The 22085-nt window shown below is 45.4% G+C and overlaps 1 pseudogene; it reads right to left on the bottom strand.

The window, feature by feature from the left end:
- Positions 1 to 3953: 3953 nt before the first annotated feature.
- LOC138276136 (zinc finger protein 850-like) overlaps positions 3954 to 22085 on the bottom strand; it is a 69741-nt pseudogene continuing 51609 nt past the window's right edge.

Below are 22085 nucleotides of genomic sequence, written 5' to 3'. Positions count from 1 at the left end.
TCTAAGATCATGGAATTGTCACCCCAATGCCATTCTGGCATTGGGGGGACAATTCCATGATCCCCCGGGTCTCTAGCACAGAACCCTTGTACTGCCAAACTGCCTTTCCGGAGTCTCCACTGCAGCTGCTGCTGCTGCCATCCCCTCAGACAGGTTTCTGCCCTCCTGGGGTCCAGGCAGCCCTGGCCCAGGAAGGCAGAACAAACGACTTCCTCTGAGAGAGGGTGTAACACCCTCTCCCTTTGGAAATAGGTGTGAGGGCTGGGGAGGGGTAGCCTCCCCCACCCTCTGGAAATGCTTTGATGGGCACAGATGGCGCCGATCTTTGCATAAGCCAGTCTACACCGGTTCAGGGATCCCCCAGCCCTGCTCTGGCGCGAAACTGGACAAAGGAAAGGGGAGTGACCACTCCCCTGACCTGCACCTGCCCAGAGCTCCTCCAGTGTGTCCCAGACCTCTGCCATCTTGGAAACAGAGGTGTTTGTGGCACACTGGACTGCTCTGAGTGGCCAGTGCCAGCAGGTGACGTCAGAGGCTCCTTCTGATAGGCTCGTACCTCTCTTGGTAGCCAGTCCTCCTTCCTAGGTAGCCAAACCTCCTTTTCTGGCTATTTAGGGTCTCTGCTTTGGGGATCTCACCAGATAACGAATGCAAGAGCTCACCAGAGTTCCTCTGCATCTCCCTCTTCACCTTCTACCAAAGGATCGACCGCTGACTGCTCAGGACGCCTGCAAAACCGCAACAAAGTAGCAAGACAACTACTAGCAACCTTGTATCGCTTCATCCTGCCAGCTTTCTCGACTGTTTCCAGGTGGTGCATGCTCTGGGGGTAGCCTGCCTCCTCTTTGCACCAGGAGCTCTGAAGAAATCTTCTGTGGGTCGACGGAATCTTCCCCCTGCAACCGCAGGCACCATCACTGGTCCTCTGGGTCCCCTCTCAGCACGACGAGCGTGGTCCCTGGCACTCAGCAACTCTGTCCAAGTGACTCCCACAGTCCAGTGACTCTTCAGTCCAAGTTTGGTGGAGGTAAGTCCTTGCCTCCCCACGCTAGACTGCATTGCTGGGTACAGCGTGATTTGCAGCTGCTCCGGCTCCTGTGCACTCTTACAGGATTTCCTTCGTGCACAGCCAAGCCTGGGTCCCCGACACTCTAACCTGCAGTGCACAACCTTCTGAGTTGTCCTCCGGCGTCGTGGGACTCCCTTTTGTGTCTTCGCGTGGACTCCGGTTCACCCTTCTTGCAAGTGCCTGCTCAGGTACTTCTGCGGGTGCTGCCTGCTTCTGTGAGGGCTCCCTGACTTGCTGGGCGCCCCCTCTGTCTCCTCCTCCAAGTGGCGACATCCTGGTCCCTCCTGGGCCACAGCAGCACCCAAAAACCTCTACTGCGACCCTTGCAGCTAGCAAGGCTTGTTTGCGGTCTTTCTGTGTGGTAACACCTCTGCAAGCTGCATCGCGACGTGAGACATCCATCCTCCAAAGGAGAAGTTCCTAGCTCTCTTCTTTCTTGCAGAACTCCAAGCTTCTTCCAACAGGTGGCAGCTTCCTTCCACCCTCAGCTGGCATTTCCTGGTCTCCTGCCCATTCTCGACACTGTCGCGACTCTTGGACTTGGTCCCCTTATCTTACAGGTACTCAGGTCCGGAAATCCACTGTTGTTGCATTGATGGTGTTTGTTCTTCCTGCAGAATCCCCCTATCACGACTTCTGTGCTTTCAGGGGGTAGCAGGTGCACTTTACACCTACCTTTCAGGGTCTTGGGGTGGGCTATTTTTCTAACCCTCACTGTTTTCTTACAGTCCCCGCGACCCTCTACAAGCTCACATAGGTTTGGGGTCCATTCGTGGTTCGGATTCCACTTTTGGAGTATATGGTTTGTGTTGCCCCTATACCTACGTGCTCCTATTGCAATCTACTGTAATTGTACACTGCTTGCATTACTTTTCTTGCTATTACCTGCATCATTTTGGTTTGTGTATATATATCTTGTGTATATATCTTATCCTCATACTGAGGGTACTCACTGAGATACTTTTGGCATATTGTCATAAAAATAAAGCACCTTTATTTTTAGTACTTCTGTGTATTGTGTTTTCTTATTATCTTGTGCATATGACACCAGTGGTATAGTAGGAGCTTTACATGTCTCCTAGTTCAGCCTAAGCTGCTTTGCCATAGCTACCTTCTATCAGCCTAAGCTGCTAGAAACACCTCTTCTCCACTAATAAGGGATAACTGGACCTGGCACAAGGTGTAAGTACCTCTGGTACCCACTACAAGCCAGGCCAGCCTCCTACACCATTTTGCTGCATACGTTTGTTTGATCTCCTCAGGGACAAGGGAAGAGAAAGAAGGAAGGATTACTGCTTCACCCTGAGGAGAAGAGAGGAGATTATTGTGACCAAGTGAAGTATAAACTTCAGCTATAATGGTCAGCACTTCACGCTCCTGGTTACCAGCAGCGACCACGGTGAGCTTCCAACATATAGCCAGAGATGCAGCTTCACCTCTGATGTTCGAGAGAATCATCTCAGAAAGAACAGGACCATTTCCCAATAATTTCATACCCAAAACAGGGGCCAGGCACATACTCATCCTGCGCTTGCTTCAGGACATCTGGTAACACCGCCCAAGACGGCGTGCCATTAGTCAGGGTAGAGACAGCTGACCGCATGTGTTACAGTCCCCTATCTGAGGTACCATCCCATGTGGTAAGCTCATAGTTTATATTCTATGCTTGTCCTGTGGTCCCATAAGAGGAATATAGCCTCAATTTGGTCTATTTTTTTGGCAAGCCAAACGGGAATTTCCTCACATACTGTGAGTACTTCACCCATAATTGCAATTCTGATCACAGGACTAATTATCGAAGCAGCAGGCAACTGTGTACACCCACCGCTGCCACTCGCACAGGAGCAGCCATCAAAGCGCAGTAATAAACTAAGCTAGTTGTCGTTAGAGTCGAACTAGGATAGTGTTTAACTGCTGAAGTTCAACAACAGTCAAGTTAACTAAGGCTGGCCAACTAGCCCCTTCATTAGTAAGGGGTCCCATGCGTACTGGGGCAAGTACATGTTCTAGGGTGCCTCAAAACCAATTTGTATGTTCCAAATGTGTAAGTGGTATTTCCAAAAGTGCACATGCCCTGTATGCGTTAGGTGGTGCAATATTAGTGTATTCAAGAAAATTATTTGTATTACCTTCCACAGCCGGAACGTTGACCCAAGAACAAACAACTTCCATTCTGTAACCATTGTGTGCCTCAATCACGAAAATAAAATCACCACCCACATTAGTGAGGCCTTGAAATGTTAAATGTGCATGAACAGACCGTTTGCAGTTTACTGCAATTGGAACCGGTCGTGGCAAAAGTGGTAACAAAGTAGTAACACCAAAAATGGTTATTTTTAAATCTTTTTTAAAAGCTTGAGCTCAAAGAATCACCTGTATTAAAAAGTACTGTGGAGGATAAATCCCACACACCATGGATGTTTCCGGTGTATGCGTGAGGGTACTATGGATTCTGAGGAGTACTACTCAGGTGAGCCATTACATAAGTATCAGACACATCGCCAATAGCGCCATGACGCAGGGAGTCTGCTCTTCCGGGCTGTGCCTTGGAACAACAGAACGTCAGAGTGCAGGGGCTGCTCCACTTCTGCCAAACCAGTGCTGGCATCCCAAAAAACCTGTCTAGCTCACAGTGCCTTACTCCTAGCTTTACAGAGTGACAAGTAATTGTGGCAACCCAAAAGGCACGACACTCTATCCCCCTCTCAGGGAGCAGTGGAAAAACAGGTTAGTCCTTTTCCTCATTATCTTAGTCATACATATCCATAGCAACAGTAAAAAAGACGCAATGAAAGTGCAGAATATATTTATTGCTACCAACGTAGTCGATTATGAAGCAAATTAGATGAGATTACAATACTGGTATAATTATGAAAATCATACTGAGACCATGAATAGGCCTCATGACAGTTGATGTACTTGGAGGTGTGATATCCGAGTAAAGTGCTTCAAACATTCAGCGCAATTGTGTGGTTTTCCCCTGTGTGTTTGGTTATGTCTTTCACGGTGTATTAGCTAAAACTCTTCATACGTTCATTACAATGACTATATCGGTTTTATAATTGACTATAGCTCTTTATACATCCACTGCACTTGGATGGTTTCCCCCTGTGTGTGCTTGCTGATGTCTTTGTAGATTTGATAATTGATTAAAGCTCTTCGCGTATTCACTGCACTTGAATGGTTTTCCCCTATGTGCGTTCGCTGATGTCCTTGTAGATTTGATAATTGATTAAAGCTCTTTGCACATTCACTGCACTTGAATGGCTTTTCCCCTGTGTGCGTTCGCTGATGTGTCTGTAGATTTGATAATTGACTAAAGCTCTTAGCACATTCACTGCACTTAAATGGCTTCTCCCCAGTGTGTGTTCGCTGATGTCCTTGTAGACTTGATAATTGATTAAAGCTCTTCTCACATTCACTGCACTTAAATGGCTTCTCCCCAGTGTGTGTTCGCTGATGTGTTTGTAAGTTTGATAACTGAATAAAGCTCCTCGCACATTCACTGCACTTGAATGACTTTTCCCCTGTGTGTGTTCGCTGATGTATTTGTAGGTTTGAAAAACATCTAAAGCTCTTCAAACATTCACTGCAATGGTATGGTTTTTCTCCTGTGTGTGTTCGCTGATGTCTTTGAAGGTGTGATAACAGGCTATAGCTCTTCACACATTCATTGCAATGGTATGGTTTTTCTCCGGTGTGTGTTCGATTATGTCTTTGGAGGTCTGATAAACGGCTAAAGCTCTTCACACACTCATTGCAATGGTATGGTTTTTCCCCTGTGTGTGTTCGCTGATGACTTTGGAGGTGTGATAACCAAGTAAAGCTCTTCAGACATTGATTGCAATGGTATGGTTTTTCCCCGGCATGTGTTCGCTGATGTGCTTGTAGGTTTGAAGAACATCTAAAGCTCTTCAAACATTCACTGCAATGGTATGGTTTTTCTCCTGTGTGTGTTCGCTGATGTATTTGAAAGTGTGATAACTGACTAAAGCTCTTCACACATCCATTGCAATGGTATGGTTTTTCTCCGGTGTGTGTTCGATGATGTCTTTGGAGGTCTGATAAACGGCTAAAGCTCTTCACACACTCATTGCATTGGTATGGTTTTTCCCCTGTGTGTGTTCGCTGATGTCTTTGGAGGTGTGATAACCAACTAAAGCTCTTCACACATTGATTGCATTGGTTTGGTTTGTCCCTTGTGTGTGTTCGATTATGTCTTTTGAGGTCAGATAAACAGCTACAACTCTTCCCACATTCACTGCACTTGAATGGTTTTTCTCCCGTGTGTGTTTGCTGATGGCTTTGGAGCTGGGATGCCTGACTAGAGCTCTTTACACATTCACTGCATCTGAATGGCTTTTCCCCTGTGTGTGTTCTCTGATGCTCTTTTAGGAGTGCTAAATTACTAGAGCTTTGCACACATTCAGTGCAATAGAACAGTTCTTCTCCTGTGTGAGTTTGCTGATGGTGCTTTTGTAGCGATGACAAACTAAAGCTCTCGCTGCACGTGTATGATTCTTCTTTCTTGGTTGGTGTCTCTGGGTCAGGGATATATTTGTCCACTTCCCACGACTGTGTTTCCTGACGGGCCAACATGGTTAATAAAGCACTTGTGCTATTGTCACATTTGCTGTAGCTGCTGGTATTTAGAACATTTGATTTCCAATTCAAAAATAGAATGCAACGGTCACTAAATTCTTGCCACACTCACAATATGTGTCAGGCTTCTTTGTGAGCGTTGTGTCTTTAGAACAGATAACAGTTTTTGACATTTGTGGGTAAAGATTAATCCTCCTCCTTCTGGTAGGTGCAAATTGAGATAGTACTCTTTATTTTAAACAGAAGAAATCCTCTTTTCTTCACCCCTTAGTTGTTTGTCTCCGCTCTTGTGCTTTACTCTGGTTGCTGTGGTTTGGCCAGAAAGAGTTTAAAATACACCTAGAGCACTGAATGATGGTCTGTTATCACTTTAGGAAGCAGAGCACTGCTGTAACCAATGTATACTGATCCCATGATCACAGCTAGTGTTGCACACATAACGTAGTTTGTCAGTGTTGTTGACTTAATTTTCTAGAGTTCATTTCTTAGTCATGTGCTGCGAAGGTCCACGCCTCAGACTTTCACTGAATTGCCCTTGACTGATTCTTCCAGGATCTGTCAATGTATGTTCAGATTCCTCTGTCTCTGCACTGATGTATACCGGAATACTGTTACACACTGTTTCTTGCAGCTGTTTTGCAGATTTCCAATATTATCTTCATTATTCATAATCATTTTGTGCATTCAGGGCATTTTCTGTGGACTGTAAAGAGATTCAAAATTACTAAATGCAAACGTAATGTACTGTGAATACACAATATTTACCTGGCTATAAAAGACATCACTTCTTTGCTGTCTTTGAAACTTATCAAAGGATATTTCACCATACACAGATATTTTAATAAATTGTCTGTTGAATAAGTCTCATTGTATTTACTTCAGAAAAGGAGGTGATTTACTGTTCACAGAGTAACTTAGTGAAGAATGGGTGCTCACAGAGCATCCACATGCAACAGGTACAGCTTTAGGAAGATGCACATGGCCAATATTTCATTTAGACAAGAACAGATTGTGGAAAAAGAGATGGAGCAGGTTGTGCTGCTGATACCTAAGTTTCAGGAAGTGAATTATAAAGGTAATTCTTTAGGAATTATATACCAAAGGTAAACGCATTTGTGAACCTCAATGCTTTTCTGTTCACTTTATAACAGCTCAAGTGCCAACTCATGTTTGTTAAGTAACTTTTGCCCCTCTCCCCCGTACTATAGCCACTGCCTGCAAAGGCACCACATCAGGGCCCTCATGTGCCAAAGTGCATGCAGGACTAGGAGACTGCAGGAACCCATCAGACCTAGGAGCAACAGGACCTTCAGAACTGGGACTCATGTGCAGTGTTGGAAAGAGGGAACCAATTTCTGAATGTTTGCAATCCTCTGATTAGGAGGAAAGGAGCGGAGAAGAGTGTTTCCTGTACCGTCCCTATTAACTGGAGTCGGTAGGAGGGCTTCAGGTGAGATTTTGGCTTGTTGATCAATAAACCCAGGTCGAACAGCAGGACTACTCTTGACTGTACATAGCAAGACACAGCCTCTGGCAATCCACCTTTTATTAGCCAATCAATCAGGTATAGGCAAATTGTTGTTCCCGACCTTTGGAGATGGGCTGCAACCACCGCCATCATCTTTGTAAAATTCAAGGTGACAATGTTAACTTAAGTGTGAAGACTACAAACTAGTAGTGCATAAAGCCCACCATAAAACGGAGATACCGCAGATGCGACCGCAAGATCAGGATGTGGAAGTGCGCATGCTGCAGGTCAAGTGACACCATCCAATCTCCAGCTTCCAACACCAATAACACTTGAGCTGGGGTCTGCCTCTTGAACGTTTCCTTTTTGAGCAAGAAGTTCAATTCCCTGAGGTCCCGGATCCGACGCAGAAGGCCGTCCTCCTAGGGAACAAGGAAGGTGACCATGTTCCCACTCTGACACTTGCACCACCGCTCTTTTCTGTAGGAGTTCCACCACCTCTTGCTGAGCTTGTTTCATCCACTTCTACTTTCTTCTAACCTGAAAGACTGAAGCATTATTGTGCATTCAGGTTTTTTGTTTTAACACCCGCCCATCTCCCTATAACTAATGCAACTTGCGGGGCCTAGTTTTGGCCCGCACACATAAAGAAAAGTGACACTTTAGTTTTCCCTAAAGTAGATAAAGTTCGGAACTTGTTGCATTTCATGCTACAGCTCCCTCCAGAGCAGGGCTGTTTTGTAAAGCAGAGTGAGGGGTTCATTGTAATGTCCCACTTCTACATTATGCACATAGATAGGGCAAACAAACATTGATTAACAATTTTATAATAATTAACAATAACAGTCATACCGTTCTTATGACAACCAATAATTTACCTGACAAATACTCACAGCCTTCACATTAATCATTTTTTTCATAAAGCGCCAGGAAGCACGTAGCACCAATGATAGTAATTATCACGGTAGAACCACAATGGAGCGCAGGTCAGATACACTAACCAGTTTTACTGTGAGCAAAGATTTTACCATCTGACTTTAGTCCTTTAAGTTCCAATTAACCACAAGAGTACACTTCTAAAGCCCCCCAAAACCTCAGGGAAGGCCATTAGAGAAGTTGTTAGTGTCAGGAAAAGTCCAGTCCAAGCTCAGTTGCCCCTGATCAACTGGGCAGTTGAAGAAAGGATTCTTGTCACCTGAAGGATCCCTGTAACTTGAACAGGAGGTGAGCTTTATAATCCTTGAGTTTTCCTACGGAGCATGCAGCTTTACTACAGTGATAATAGCTTTTAGACCATTTTCATTGTACTGACATGTGGAAAAGTAAACCTATACATGTCCTACTTTTAAATAAGGTGTACCATGCCTTATGGGCAATGACGCCTATGTAGGGGGTCTTATTAACATTTGTAAGGAAAGCTTAGGCCTGTCAAAAGGAGTTATTTTATGAGTAGAATTTACAGTTTAAAAATGCATGGCCAGGCTACAATGGTAGCCCAGAGACCTGCTTAACAGGACCACTGTAGTGGATGGCACGAAGTGTGCTGTAGTCCAATGCTAGCATTTAATTTACAGGCCCAGGGTACACTTTATACCATATACTAGGGACTTACAGAAAATTAAAGAAACCAATCAGGTGTAAACCAATTTTACATAGTTGAAAGGAGGCGTACAATCACTTTACTTCTGGTTGGCAGGTGTAAAGTGCACAAAGTTCTGTAGCCAGCAAAGATAAGGTTCAACATAAAGGTAACTCCGCTCCAGCCAGAGGCTACAGTAGACTAATCAGAACCCTGCTCAGGCAAAAGAATGTGGACAGTTTTCTTCTGCAGTTGCACTTGGCAACTGAACTGGCCCATGGGGAACCCTTCTCATCTGCAGATGCCATCTGTGATTCCACTAAGGAGATAGTACCCATATGGCAAACTAGGTCATGAATCCCATTCTGCCCCTGTGTCAGATTTCTATCCCCAGACCAGGAAAACCTCTGCCCACATAGGCCGTAACCAACAGAGGCTACTGACTTCTGTTGGTATCAAGGGCCAGGCCCCTAGCCATCCACTGGTAGGTGGAGGTTCCAGTATGCACAGCCTGCAATGTGTTATCAATATATGGAGGTAAGAGAATGATCCACCACCCAGCTCTGCACAGCCTGCAATGTGTTACCCATACATGAAGGTAAGAGCATGTCCCCGTCGCAGCTCTGTGCAGCCTGCAGTTTACCCAATACATGAAGGTAAGAGCATGTTCCACCAACCCTGTCTGTGCAGACTGCAATGTGTTACCCATACATAAAGGTAAGAGCATGTTACACTGCCCAGCGTTGCACAGCCTGCAATGTGTTACCCATACATAAAGGTAGGAGCATGTCCTCGCCCCAGCCTTGTGCAGCCTGCAGTGTTACCCATACATGAAGGTAAGAGAATGTTCCACTGTCCAGCTCTGCAGGCCTGCAGTGTGTACCTGATACATGAAGGTAAGAGCATATTCCACCACCCCTCTCTGTGCAGCCTGCAATGTGTTACCCATACATAAAGGTAAGAGCATGTTCCACTGCCCAGCGCTGCATAGCCTGCAATGTGTTACCCATACATGAAGGTAACATCGTGTTCCACTGCCCGCTCTGCACAACCTCTCAATAGGTTACCCACACATGAAGGTAAGAGCATGTCGCTCCACGCACTCTGCACAGCCTGTATTGTCTCATCCATACAAGAAGGTTAGACCATGTCCCCCGCCCCAGCTCTGTGCAGCCTGCAGTGTGTTAGCCATACATGAAGGTAAGAGCATGTCTCCAACCCCAGCTCTGTGCAGCTGCAGTGTGTTACCCATACATGAAGGTAAGAGCATGTTCCACTGCCCAGCTCTGCACAGCCTGCAATGTGTTACTGTTGGAAAGTAGCCTCTTTCTAGCCTTGTTACCCCCGCTTTTGGCCTGTTTGTGAGTGTATGTCAAGGTGTTTTCACTGTCTCACTGGAATCCTGCTAGCCAGGGCCCAGTGCTCATAGTGAAAACCCTATGTTGTAAGTGTGTTTGTTATGTGTCACTGGGATCCTGCTAGCCAGGGCCCAGTGCTCATAGTGAAAACCCTATGTTGTAAGTGTGTTTGTTATGTGTCACTGGGATCCTGCTAGCCAGGACCCCAGTGCTCATAAGTTTGTAGCCTATATGTGTTCCCTGTGTGGTGCCTAACTGTCTCACTGAGGCTCTGCTAACCAGAACCTCAGTGGTTATGCTCTCCCTGCTTTCCAAATTTGTCACTAACAGGCTAGTGACTAAATTTACCAATTCACATTGGCATACTGGTACACCCACCCCTGCTCTGGTGCGAAACTGGACAAAGGAAAGGGGAGTGACCACTCCCCTGACCTGCACCTCCCAGGGGAGGTGCCCAGGGTTACTCCAGTGTGTCCCAGACCTCTGCCATCTGAGAAACAGAGGTGTTGGGGGCACACTGGACTGCTCTGAGTGGCCAGTGCCAGCAGGTGACGTCAGATGCTCCTTTTGATAGGCTCTTATCTCTCTTGGTAGCCAATCCTCCTTCCTAGGTAGCCAAACCTCCTTTTCTGGCTATTTAGGGTCTCTGCTTTGGGGAATTGTTCAGATAACGAATGCAAGAGCTCACCAGAGTTCCTCTGCATCTCCCTCTTCACCTTCTACCAAAGGAACGACCGCTGACTGCTCAGGACGCCTGCAAAACCGCAACAATGTAGCAAGACGACTACTAGCAACCTTGTATCGCTTCATCCTGCCGGCTTTCTCGACTGTTTCCAGGTGGTGCATGCTCTGGGGGTAGCCTGCCTCCTCCCTGCACCAGAAGCTCTGAAGAAATCTCCCGTGGGTCGACAGAATCTTCCCCCTGCTAACGCAGGCACCAAAAGACTGCAACACTGGTCCTCTGGGTCCCCTTTCATACTGACGAGCGTGGTCCCTGGAACTCAGCAACTCTGTCCAAGTGACTCCCACAGTCCAGTGACTCTTCAGTCCAAGTTTAGTGGAGGTAAGTCCTTGCCTCCCCACGCTAGACTGCATTGCTGGGTACCGCGTGATTTGCAGCTGCTCCGGCTCCTGTGCACTCTTCCATGATTTCCTTGGTGCACAGCCAAGCCTGGGCCCCCAACACTCTATCCTGCAGTGCACAACCTTCTGAGTTGTCCTCCGGCGTCAAGGGACTCCCTTTTGTGACTTCGTGGACTCTGGTTCACTTTCCTTCCAAGTGCCTGTTCAGGTACTTGTGCGTGTGCTGCCTGCTTCTGTGATGGCTCCCTGAGTCGCTGGGTGCCCCCTCTGTCTCCTCCTCCAAGTGGCGACATCCTGGTCCCTCCTGGGCCACAGCAGCACCCAAAAACCTCTACCATGACCCTTGCAGCTAGCAAGGCTTGTTTGCGGTCTTTCTGCGTGGGAACACCTCTGCAAGCTTCTTCACGACGTGGGACATCCGTCTTCCAAAGGAGAAGTCCCTAGCTCTCTTCTTCTTGCAGAACTCCAAGCTTCTTCCATCCGGTGGCAGCTTCCTTGCACCCTCAGCTGGCATTTCCTGGGCTCCTGCCCACTCTCGACACTGTCGCGACTATTGGACTTGGTCCGCGTGTCTTACAGGTACTCAGGTCCGGAAATCCACTGTTGTTGAATTGCTGGTGTTTGTTCTTCCTGCAGAATCCCCCTATCACGACTTCTGTGCTCTCTGTGGGTAGTAGGTGCACTTTACACCTACCTTTCAGGGTCTTGGGGTGGGCTATTTTTCTAACCCTCACTGTTTTCTTACAGTCCCAGAGACCCTCTACAAGCTCACATAGGTTTGGGGTCCATTTGTGATTTGCATTCCACTTTTGGAGTATATGGCTTGTGTTGCCCCTTTACCTATGTGCTCCTATTACAATCTATGGTAATTCTACACTGTTTGCATTATTTTTCTTGCAATTACTTACCTAAGTTTGGTTTGTGTACATATATCTTGTGTATATAACTTATCCTCATACTGAGGGTACTCACTGAGATACTTTTGGCATATTGTCATAAAATTAAAGTACCATTATTTTTAGTAACTCTGTGTATTGTGTTTTCTTATGATATTGTGCATATGACACCAGTGGTATAGTAGGAGCTTTACATGTCTCCTGGTTCAGCCTAAGCTGCTTTGCCATAGCTACCTTCTATCAGCCTAAGCTGCTAGAAACACCTCTTCTACACTAATAAGGGATAACTGGACCTGGCACAAGTGTAAGTACCTCTGGTACCCACTACAAGCCAGGCCAGCCTCCTACAGTTACCCATACATGAAGGTAAGAGCATGTTCCACCACCCTGCTCTGCGCAGCCTGAAATGTGTTACCTATACATGAAGGTATTACCATGTTCCACGGCCCAACTCTGCACCGCCGGCAAAGTGTTACTGATACATGAAGGTAAGAACATGTTCCATCGCCCTGCGCAGCGTGAAATGTGTTACGTATACATGAAGGTAAGAGTGTGTCCCCCCCCCCAGATCTGCGCAGCCTGCAACTGGCACCAAAGACAAAACAAATAATACACCAGTTTTGCATGGAGGTGTGGATTGCACAGCTTTGGTTGTAGAACCCTGCCCTGCTGCTGCAGCAGAAGATCCTCCTGAAGCAGTAACCTAATCGGAGGACAGGTGCTCATGCCCAGAAGGTCCGGGAAACACACTTTCTGGGCCCAGTCTGGTGTCATGCGCTATGAAGCACTCCACTCACTTCTCCTCATTTCTGTTGTAGCATGGATTACAGACAGCGTAGTCCTGCCCCGGAAAGCAGAATCAGGGATCTCCAGCGTGCAGGAAGTCATCTCGCTCTATGAAGGGCTCCACCCACAGCTCCTCATTTCTCCTCTGGCAGGAATTACAGACAACATAGTCCTGTTCTGGCAAGCAGAGTCCATGAGTTCTAGCGTGCAGGAATCCGCCTCGCACTATGAAGTCCTCTCCTAGAGGCCCCTTCTTTCCCCTGTGGCAGGGATTACAGACAGCATAGTCCTGCCCCAGCAAGCAGAGTCCGTGATATACACATATATAATTAACATTTCGGCTTCATCAGAAAAAGGTTCCACTAACTGTTGCACTAACTACCCTACCAGGTGCTCAAGAAAGAAGGCACATAAAAGAGTCTAGGGCACCAGATGCCACGCATGCCATGATTACGGGTTCACTTCACAAACCTTTTTCCTCTTCCCCCTTCCTTTCTGTCTTTTCTCTTGCCTATATATACATATATTCCAGTGGCGCCTCAGTGGACATATTTTTGAGGCTGTTCATCAGGAATTAATTCTTAGCATGCGTCTGGCAATCGTTTGTGCAAATTACCCTCTGAGGTGGCTAGGCACTATTCAAAGTTAAACACTGTTCCCAAATTGGTCCTTTTCAAGCACAAACTTTATATTTCGCTCTGTTTTCCTTCATTCTCTCCCTAATTGCACCTTGAACCCTCCAGCCATTACTCATAAAGTTTTTCAGTTGGCTTCTTCTGGGTGCAACCCAAGCTAACACTTTGCTATGTTTGCTTAACCTGCATGAGAAGGTCACGACCCTCCTGGATAGACGCGGAGCTCAAACTCAAAATCGGGTGGGTCACCTATGTTTGTACTCCAGCTTTGCTTCCTCCGCTCCAGCCATACTTAGACTCTCCTATATTCCCTCCTAAAGGATTCCTTCAGATCTGCTTTCCTCTTTCTGATGGACACTATGGTTAGTGCGGCCTTTAAAGTCACCGTGGGTTTCTTCCTCATACTCCTGTCTGCGGTACTCGTCCCAAGAGTCCCACTCAAGTCTTCATCTCTCTGGCCCTCTGGTTTCTTGATGGGCAAGGAAGATAGTCATTTATACTCCCTCTCCCATCCTCTTCCTGTTTTTTTTTCTCTATTTCTCCTCTTCTCCTCCACTCATGTCCCCTTTCTCTTTATACATGAGCCGAGACGGTTCGCGGTGGGTGTGGACAGAAACTGGACCCACCATACTTACTTAAGTATGGGTCTTAAATGCCACACCCCAATTTCAGGAAAATACCAAATGGAGTGAAAATAGACCAGAGTCTCTAGGCCTGGAATTTCTGAGTTCCTGACCTGTAATTAGTGGGTCAGGATTTTGCAGGCCTGATAATTCCAGACATGGAGCCACTCAGGATTGCAAGTGGTAGAATTCCACCGAGAGTTACTGCTGTAGGTGGAATACAGTCGTTCTCAATGATGGACAAACATGATTATGGAAATGGATCAACACAAAAAGAAGTGGAAGCCATTAAGTGTAACACGGAACCCAGAGAACTGAGGATTTGAAATCAGTGTGACGGGCAAGATGCCGGGCATTGAACTCATTGTGACAGGACGGACACCCGGAGAGAACATGCTCTGCCCCAAATGTGGGAGCGGTTTCAAACAACCAGGGGCGTAGGGGTGAGGCCAGACTTTGAACTTGTGTGACAAACGAGAGGACAGTTTATACATGAAGTATATCAGAGACAAGACACAAATTCTGCAATTAGGGCATGACCTGGAGGACAGGACAGACTCTTTACTAAGTGTGGCAGAAGACACACTAAGCTCTGCTGCAAGTAATACCAAAAAAGGAGTGCCACCGAATATTCACAAAAAAAAATGTACCTTTATTTATGTAAGAATCAACATGATTGTTGTTTCTGTTCCACATTCATGTTGCAAGATAAGTAAATAATCAATACTATACTGGTTACCTCAGAGTACAAAAAAGTTTTTCGTTGATCAATCTCAAAATAATACGCACCCATTGTAAAGGAGGACAGACCTGGAGAGGTCATGCACTGCACCTAGTGTGACGGTAGAGAGATCCAAAGAGGATGGACTCTACCCAGTGTGACAGAGAAGAGACCCAGAGATGAGAGTTTCTGCACCCAGTGTGACCGAGGAGTTACCCAGACCCACCAGGCTAAGCACCTAGTGTGATGAGGAGATACCAGGCTCTGCACCAAGTGTGACATATGAGTCCCAGAGAGGACAGGCCCTGTACTCAGGGGGACAGTAGAGAGATTCAAGGAGGACAGGGTATGTACACAGTGTGATGGAGGAGAGACCCAGACCCACCAGGCTCTGCAGTGTGACGGAGGAGAGGCCCAGAGATACCGGGCTCTGCACACACTGTGACATAGGAGATACACAAGGCTCTGCACCCAGTATGACATATGAGAGACCCAGAGAGGACAGGCTCTGCACCTAGTGTGACATATGAGAGACCCAGAGAGGACAGGGCCTGCACCCAGTGTGACAGAGGAGAGACCCAGAGAGGTCAGGGTCTGTACACAGTGTGACCGAGGAGTTACCCAGACCCACCAGGCTATGCACCTAGTGTGATGGAGGAGATACTAGGCTCTGCACCAAGTGTGACATATGAGTCCCAGAGAGGACAGGCCCTGTACTCAGGGTGACAGTAGAGAGATTCAAGGAGGACAGGGTCTGTACACAGTGTGACGGAGGAGAGGCCCAGAGATACCAGGCTCTGCACTCAGTGTGACATTGGAGATACACAAGGCTCTGCACCCAGTGTGACATATGAGAGACGAAGAGACACCAGGCTCTGCAACCAGTGTGATATAGGAGAGAGGGCAGGCTCTGCAACCAGTGTGACCTAGGAGAACCCCAGAGAGGACAGGATCTGCATCCAGTGTGATGGGGGGGGGAGACCCTAGAGCAGAGGTCTTCATACTTTTTGATGTGAAGATCCCCCTGGCAAACGTTTTTAGGCGCAAGGACCCCCTCCTGACAAAAAGTTCTAAAACCTGGTACTCCTCATCATTGACTACCATAAACACCCACAATTCCCACAACAAATCATTTTATGATTGGAGAAATAATATTAAACAGTAATTAGCAAACTTGATGTTAGTGGGTGACTGTGGTGTGGTGTCAGAGGCTTACTACGCAGCTCAAACAAAAAGTCTCCAAAAAAAGTTACCGAAAAAAAGGAACAAATGTGCTTTATTTTTCACAAACAAAACATAATTTGACAAACCTTATTTAGATGATAACACCTTTCTGAATGATGTGATGGGTGGGCCTATTCTTCTCAGAGACACGGCCAATCTGTGGTTGCGCCTCATTAAAAACTAGTTTAAAACCCAAATTTAGCAAACGCAACACAAAGGGGACAAGTCTGGCTCTGCAAAGGACCTTCTACTGCACGGCAAGCTGCTTTTTAGTAACTTTTGAACCATTTGAGCTATAAACAAATTTATTTTGTTAAAATCAGCAGATTATGTGGCAAATGCAGCAAATCTGCAATTTTATGAAAATCACTGCGGCTGTACAATCGAATAATTCCGGTGACCATGGGTATAACGGCTGGAATGCATGGGCTGCAACTTTAGTACATGTTATCCGGGGAGAACCATACAATGTTTAATGGGATGCTGACGGCTTAGCTTTTACAGTTGGAAGTTGATGAACATCATTCATCATAATTAAAACATACCATTTACAGTTATTAATGATAAACTGTAAGGTCCAAGTAGGAAGCTTTCTTTAATTCTTGAGGAGGAAGTGGTCCGTTAATTTTTTTCCACACCGTTTTTCTAAAAAAGGTTTTATTTTTAACAACATGAAAATAGATGCTTCTATTTTAGCAAAAACTGACTCCTGGTTATATTAGTTTGCTGCTGTTGTTGACTTTAGTTTTTAGGTCTTTCACTGCCAGGTAGCCACATATAAAATAACATTTTTAATTGCAAACGAAAAATAGCTCACAACGCTCTCTCAAGAAGGTGAAACACAACGTTTATTGCTGTACAAGACGCGTTTTGCCCGATAACTGGGCTTGTTTGCCCTATAGCTATGGCCCGTCACTGAGTGAGACTTCTTTGAGTTGTCTGCACCTATGCTCATTCTTGCCTCCTCCCTACAGCTATGGCCGTCACTGAGTGAGGCTGCTTTGAGTTGTCCACACCTGTGCTCATTCTTGCCTCTTCCTACAGCATGGCCCATCACTAAGTGAGACTGCTTTGAGTTATCCACACCTATGCCTCATACTTGCCTTCTCCTTACAGCTACAGCCCATCACTGAGCGAGACTGCTTTGAGTTATCTGCACCTGTGCCCCATTCTTGCCTCCTCCATAAATCTTTGGGAACTGAAGAGATAGAATCCTGACTATGGCAGGAAAGAGAAGGGTGCTAGAGAGAAGAAGAGGGTGCACCTCTTTACTATCAGATGCAACTGATTGCAAACCCATATTATGCTCTCATTGTGTTGTGTAGTATTTAGTTTTGCTTTGACATTAAAGTACTTTCTTTTCATGTAAAAGGTAAGCACCAGGCTGGACATCATGTTATTGCATGTGATGGATGATTGTTCACTTCTGAGTCTCAGCCCCGCTGCACCACGTCCCTGAGATGCCTGTGACTGCTCACTCTTGCTGCCGTGGGAAGAAGTGTGCTAAGGGTTGCCCATTTTCCAGAGACATCGTGGGATGGACCCCAGGACAGCAGTGGTAAACAACCACACCCACCACAACTGGGGCCCAGTAGCCTGTCTGCACTGTGGCCCCCCAGAGGTAGTCTGACAATAGGTAGTAAGTGGTGGGATATCTACAAGTCCCATCTCCATCTGTCTTGAACAGAACAATAAGTTCAACTTAAACACAGCATTACCTGCACAGTATAGGAGCAGATACAGCTTCGCGAGAGGAAACCCTGATGCCCAGTCAGTTGAGGATTTTGTGTTTTTAGGCAGGATGGGGGACTCCCAGAAACGAGGGTAGGCAGATTCTTGTAAATTTTATTAAGGACCCATTTGGAAAACTGGTTGGCAAGGAAGATACTGTGTTGGAAGAGAGGAAGGTACATGATAGGGACCCTAGGAGGGAGTGCTGTGGTGTCTATTTCAGACACACCCCAGATGTGACCCCATATTTGCTTTCCAAGGTTTCCTACAGACATTCTCCCTCCCCTCGGATTTCAAGGGCACCACTGTCACTAACTCCGTAATTTATAATTCAGGTGGGATATGTTTGACTGAGACCCTGAACTCTCCAGAAAACTAAGTCTGATGTAAGCGAGAAAGCCAGAGAGTCAGACAGGGAGAAGTTGAGATTAACTCAACAGGAACAAGAGGAATGGAGAAAGGAGGTGAAACCAAGGGGAGGTACGGGCTCAAGGAAAAAGAACGCGATCTGGCAGGGGGCGACACTACCGTATTGTCAGATTTCTCTCTATAGAGAAAGAGGCTTCTATATCCAGGCGCACGGGAACTGTAAGAGTCTACAACCACAGCTTTTTTTGGCTTATTTATGGATCTGCCACATAATCCATCATCTGCCGCATAGTATGCAGATTTTGTAGATTATGCAGATTTCTAACTCAAACAGATTAAACGTGGCCACATGTGTTTGCCCTTAGTGAAAGGCCCGTCATAAAGGTTAACTGTTCATCTTTCTTGCTTATTTCTGTATTTGGTTGTTAAATTGCTACAAATGAGGTGAAATCTTTGCCTAGACAGAATTACTAGATCTAAAAACTACAGAATAATTAAGTAGTTCTAGTAAAAATGTAATGCATAATTTGCCTTTATTTACCACATAATTCAAAAAACCCTGACGCATAATTTGGTGGTCCCCGCCGCATAAGTTGAATGGCCCATTCTATATCCTTAGGACAGACCTCGAAAAATCATAAAAATGTTACAAGACCTGCAGGTTGAGTAACTAAAATAATGTACTCGCCCCAACTGTAATGTACTTGACCTGGAAACAGTCTCCAATTGTGTGATCCTATGCAAATATTTTAGAGTGCATCTTCAAATATGTGAGTTCAGTATTTCTGCTGTACAAAAAACCTCTTTTGTTTGATTAAATAGACTAAACGTTTTCTCTATGTAAAATAAGAATCAAGCCCACATATAGGTTACAAATGATCCATGGCGTGCCTCTTTATTTACTAATAGCTTTCCCATCAGGGCAGGAGTGTTTCTCAGTTTATCTTTAAACTCTCACTTTCAATAAATATATCACTAAAGCATGATGTGTTGGGACGTTGCCATTTACAGACAGTACATTTACAAAGGATGTCCAAACACCGTCCCACCAACCTGCAGTTTTACCGATAAAACCATGTAATGGATTAACAATAGTCTTTGAAAACTGTCTTTCAGCAAACATATTTATCATTTGTACATCACCAAGTAAAGTGTTCTAAATTTTTTCATCCTAATAAAATATTTTTTTCATCACACAGAAGTACAACAAATGGTCTTTCGCAGCTACTCAAATATATTTTGAAATGTTTCTAAAGTTGAATTAGTTTTATAAATGTTGTGTGTTAGGAAAAATACACAGGTCAGACAGTTCACCTTACAAAATTCTGGAACTCTGCAGTCAGAAGGAAAAGTCATTGACTCCAGGAGGGAGTTCTGTTGTGTCAGTCTACAAACTGACTTTTGACCTCTGTCTCTGAATACAACGAAAATGTGACAAGAACAAGATTTAAAGAGATCTTAATTGTTCCTTCAGTTTCTGACTGAACAGAATACCAGTTCTTTGTTGAGTAGATTCTAAAAATAGCTCGACCTGATAAAATATGACTTGCCAGAGCAAGTGGGCAAGTAGAATTTTCAAGGCCTATAGGAGATTTTCTTTGGGCAGTGAAACAACTTTAGGTACCACTCTTAGGATGGAACAACTTTACTATCTTTATGAATGCCATTCATTTCAAAGCATTGTAAACAAGAAAAATACATGTTGGGAGGCACGTCCTAAGTAGTTGAGCTGGCAGTCCTGTGGCATATGGGCCATCAGAAATGTAGTGATATTCCCAACTCTAAATGAGGCAGGGCACTGAAAAGTGGGTGAAACAGTACATCTGCTGATTTTCATTGGATGTCCTATAACCATTCATCTCTTAATGGTTTCCTAAATTAGTACCTACTAAAACAAATTACTTTCATCAACTTTTGCCCAAGAGTCTTACTGGATTCCACTTCCACTAATTTATTTTATTTGCCCTGTAGTCCACCACCAATTCAGTCGGTTCCATATGTTAGGCCTCGACCAGTGGCGTGACATTAAGCACCTGCAGCCCCCACGGAGGCCCACTCAGCACAATACACTGCACACTGCGCACCAGCAAGGGGTCCCTGACCAGAGAGCTCTTGACTGGGTCGGGGAGGACCCCTTCATGTACTTTGCAGGGAGGCCCTCTCAAGTTTTGTTACGCCACTGGCCTCGGCAACATGACCAACGTACTTATGCTGGAACAGGATGGTATCCTTCAGCCACCACCGAAATCAGATCTCTGTATAAAAATATTTATCCACGCAGATAGAACTAGGAAGAAGTTTAGGAGAGGGACGGCAAAGAAGAGCTCCTATACTAAGGAGTGGCCTTCTTAGGGGGGTGACCAGCTGTGGGCAGTCTGTGTGGTGCACTGATCTGACCTTATATAGTACCAGAAGTAAGGCTTGCTGGGACTGACAGCTGATAAGATTTATTGGTCTGACCTCTGGCACATGCCTAGGCACATGGTGTATTGGGAAAAGGTTATGGTGTTAAGGAGCTGACAAAGAAACACAATCACTTTACTTAGGGAAACATACACACATGCTTGGACAGAGAGATCATACTTCATGGTTTTCTCATTAAATTAGGTGAAGACTATCTCTGTGTAAGGATATCTGCAAATATCCAAAATCCTTATCTAAGAGTCGTGCAGTCGCACCTTGTCATGTGCTTCAATTCACTAATTTGGACCAAACCTGAAGTCAACAACTACAGCAGCAAGGAAATGCATCCACACACAAAGAGGAACAGCTGGATTGTTGCTATGACTCACATGCAGAAACCTGCAGATCTCTGTCGGAAACCACCAGCAATCAGGATGAAATCACATGACGGACTAGAGCTTTCACCTCTCATCAGACTTTGTGATAGTAATTTTATAAACTGCCAATGCCGGGACATGGTTTAGTTTCCATAGTAGATGCCCTCCTAGTCTGAGCACAAAGCAATGCAGAGTGCACAGATCACCTCCACTCTAAACACCCAGTGTGAGTAATGTGCAGTGTGGCCTTACAGGTCTGTAAATACCATTTATAATGCAGCAACCAGCAGTGTGGTGTGCACAGGTTTAATCCACTTTTAACACTCCTCTTAGCGTAGTAAAAAGCAGAGCACTTTGTATAGATTCACACTTTTGTAAACACCCTTCATTGTGTTCCAAAAAGGCAGTGCAGTGTGCAGTCTTCCTCTGTAAATGCCCCTCATTGTGTCATAAACAGCAATGCGCTGCACACAGATTTCCTCCGGTTACTGCCTCTCATAGTACAGGTAAAAGCAGTGCAGTGTTTACAGATTTTCTCTGTAAAGGCGTCTCACAGAGTCAGTAAACAGCACAGCAGAGTGAAAAGATTTACTCTTTTGTATCACTCTTCATTCTGTTGTAAAACGGATTTACTCTTGTACCTGTAAACACCCCTTCTAGTGCAGGTAAAATACAGCACAATGTGCACATTTCCTCTTCTGTAACTGCCCTTGTAATTCAGGAAAGAGCATTGCAGTGTGCACAGAATATCTCTTCTGTAAACACTCCTCATGGTGTAGGAAAAAGAAGTACAGTATGGACAGATTTCTCACAGTGTGTGCTAACCTTCATGCAGTGTAAACTGATTTTCTCATTTTTTAACATATGTGTACTGTATTGCAGACTTCTTACATGCTGTAAACACCCCCCTTAGCATAATAAAAAGCAAGGCAGTGTGCTTTCATGCTACAGTTAAAAGCAGTGCAGTGTGCACAGATGTGTTCTTCTATCAATACCCCACAATATGCAGTGAAAAGAAATGCTGTGTGCACAGATTCCTCACAGTGCAGTAAGATGCATTGCAGTGTGCACAGGTCCCTCACAGTGCAGTAAGATATAGGGTGCATAGATTCCTCATACTGCAGTTAGATGCAGTGCAGTTTGTACAAATTCTTCACAGTG

Source organism: Pleurodeles waltl, unplaced genomic scaffold (assembly GCF_031143425.1).
Source record: "Pleurodeles waltl isolate 20211129_DDA unplaced genomic scaffold, aPleWal1.hap1.20221129 scaffold_37, whole genome shotgun sequence".
NCBI classification, from domain to species: domain Eukaryota; kingdom Metazoa; phylum Chordata; class Amphibia; order Caudata; family Salamandridae; genus Pleurodeles; species Pleurodeles waltl.
This window is presented reverse-complemented; position numbering and strand designations above follow the sequence as displayed.